Source organism: Neofelis nebulosa, chromosome 4 (assembly GCF_028018385.1).
Source record: "Neofelis nebulosa isolate mNeoNeb1 chromosome 4, mNeoNeb1.pri, whole genome shotgun sequence".
In the NCBI taxonomy this organism is placed as follows: Eukaryota; Metazoa; Chordata; class Mammalia; order Carnivora; family Felidae; genus Neofelis; species Neofelis nebulosa.
The window spans coordinates 127,649,660-127,652,560 of NC_080785.1; the positions used below are offsets into that span (position 1 = coordinate 127,649,660).

At 42.5% G+C, this 2,901-nt stretch overlaps 1 pseudogene; it reads right to left on the minus strand.

Annotated features, from left to right (window-relative positions):
- Positions 1-2,129: 2,129 nt before the first annotated feature.
- Positions 2,130-2,587, minus strand: LOC131508599 (retinal rod rhodopsin-sensitive cGMP 3',5'-cyclic phosphodiesterase subunit delta-like; annotated as a pseudogene).
- Positions 2,588-2,901: the final 314 nt, after the last annotated feature.

Genomic DNA, 2,901 nt, shown 5'->3' on the forward strand with positions numbered 1-2,901 from the left:
GAGGGGTGCAAGCAGCACACTGCCTTCTCTTGGCTAAGAAAAAATGTCTATGAAGAGTGTTCTCATGACAATAGCCAACACACACACACACACACACACACCCAACTTGAAATCTGCCTACTACAAATATACACATAGGTAAATACATATACATATACACATATACATCAAGAACATACATATGTACAAACATACATACCATGTGCATACACACCAGCCATGAATTTATTCTTTTTTTTTTTTAAGTTCATTATTTTTGAGAGAGAGAGAGAGAATGTGAGCAGGGGAGGGGCAGAGAGAGAGGGCCGCAGAGGATCCAAAGAGGACTCTGTGCTGAGAGGAAAGAGCCCAATGCAGGGCCAGAACCCACAAACCGAGAGATCATGACCTGGGCCGAAGCTGGACACTCAACTGACAGAGCCACCCAGGCACCTCTCACCCACGAATTCATTATAATGCATATACCATGCTCACACATATAAATGCAAATACACTGGTGCATACCACAGATTGCATGTCCATGCATGTGCACACACGCGCACACACTCACACACACACACTTCATATAGGCACACATGCACACACACACACATGCAGCATTCACATATTTACTTAATACACACGTGCAGGCACACAGAAACAACACAAACACAGATATGCATACAAATGTGTTAAGCAAGCGCTCAATACTCACAGACACTCATGCACACATGCACACAGACACACACACAGATACAGTCACCCAAACAGGTACACAAAACAGAACATTCTAGAAAAATTAAAAATATGCTTATTAAAAAGTTTGGGAATTTTTCAGTTAATAAAGAAAAATGAAGAAAACAAAGGGAAATCAACACAAGAAGGATGGAGTAAACATGCCTTCAAGCCCCTGAGACCTTCCCTTTGCAGAATGGGGAGTTCCACTTTAATTCAAAAGGAACACAGTATTAATGCCTTAGGAAGTTATGGTGGGTGTGTCTGACTCCAAAATGTCTCGCAGGACTGCTTAATCCTCTAAATACACAATTGAGTTCCCAGCTGAGTTGAGCAATTTGATCAAGGTCACTGGGAACAGTAAACAGTAGGATCTTGACTAACACTGGAGCATGAACCACAGGGCCACTCCCTTCAATTTACTTCAATATTTCATTTCATAAACAAGAAGGGGAGATGGATTTAAAATAGAAATTTATCCATTTAAAAATTCTATTTAATTCATCATCACAGATTAGAAGTTTGACAGTGACGAGGTGCTCATAATTTATGTATGAAGCTGTTGCATTTTAAGTGTGTACAGGCACACATGGAAGAAGGAGATATGTGCTTATAACTGGGGTTCTCTGCATTAAAGATGCCCTGCTATCAGCCAATATACTCTGAGGATGCCAAACAATGCTATTTTAAATATGATTAACAAATGTAAATGAGAAAGAAAAATTTTTTCCAAAGCTCCATCTTCTATTTTAATAATTGTTTTTGTGGGTGGGTGAAGAGAAAGACAACCATTCTGTGGGCGTGCAGATGTGAAGCGTAATTCCTTACCACCCTCTTGTGGTGAGTTTAAAGAACAACTTTCTGATCACTGAAGGTCCTCCACCTCCTCCCCCAGAGTTCTAAGTAATAATGAACCTGTACAAATCTTTGATGGTGAACCATAAGAAACTGCTGATATTTAACAATTTTTAAAATTCATATGTTTCGATTCAGTACATGATAATCCCATCACAGTCTATTTTACAAGTTAAATGTATGAAATAGAAATGGTAGGAAAAAAACTACACATAGGTGAGGAATAGGAATTTTTCTAAAACCAGGGGCCAAAGGAAGATGGGTTGCCTGCAGGGCCCATGGAGGAGGTAAGGAAGGGACAGGAACAGCATCACCTCACATGGTGTTTGTCCCTGGGTCACTCTGGGAAGAGGTCAAGCTTGCCCTCTGCCCTGGTCTGGGGTTCAGAATTTAGGCTGGTCAGTGGGAGATGACAGTTTGGGAGGAAAAAGCCATCTGATTACCTATATAGAACTGGTTCCCGGGTGGCTGAAGGTGGGTTTTGTTGTAGAGGAAATCAGGGGTGGAAGTATTAAAAATCAAATGCATGGAGGAAAAAAGTCAAATTTCCTCTTTTCCCTTCAAAAATAACAAATTCTTGAAATGCATGCACTTTCTACTCTCAAACCCCTCACTCTGGAAGTGCTTACAAGAAGACTCTTGTCAAAAAACGTTCTCTCTCTGAAAACACTGCCATTTAGCGCACTGGTGGGCATAAGCTGGGACTGCCAGGTTTTTGTGGAGTTAGGGACCACAAAGCCAAACTTGAAGATCCGTTTTTCTAGGCATTTTCCTTTGAAGTAAACTTTTTGTTCCAGGAAGAATTTTTCCATTTGCTCTGCTGAAGACAATGTCACTTCTGGACACACTGCCTTGAGCTTGAGGGTTTTCTTGAGAACAGGGGCTTCATTCTCCACTTCAGGGACTGACAGGTCTTCTGTTCCTGGCCAGGGTGTTTTCCATGTCTCAGCATCCCAGAAGTATATCCAATCTAGTAGCCCCTCAGGATCTCACTGGCCCACCTGTCCTTGGCTGACATGATCCAGCGGCTGCCCATAGCTCTCCCACGCTGGCCCGGCAGAGTCTCACAGGCGGTGTGCCAGCAACCAAGGACAGAAACTTAGCCGGGCCTGGAGACTTTGGGTGACCAGCAGCAGTGGCCACACCCAGACCAGCTTCTCCTTTCCCTCAGCTCCTGCTCCAGATCGCTTCTCCTTCAACAATTTAGCATTACAGACATGGTAATGTCATATGATATGGCTGTAACAAATCCCCTCTTGATTGCCTACATGTTTTCTGAACCCAAGGATAATGCATACACCCTGTACTTGAATTTGTTCTAAATGATCATTC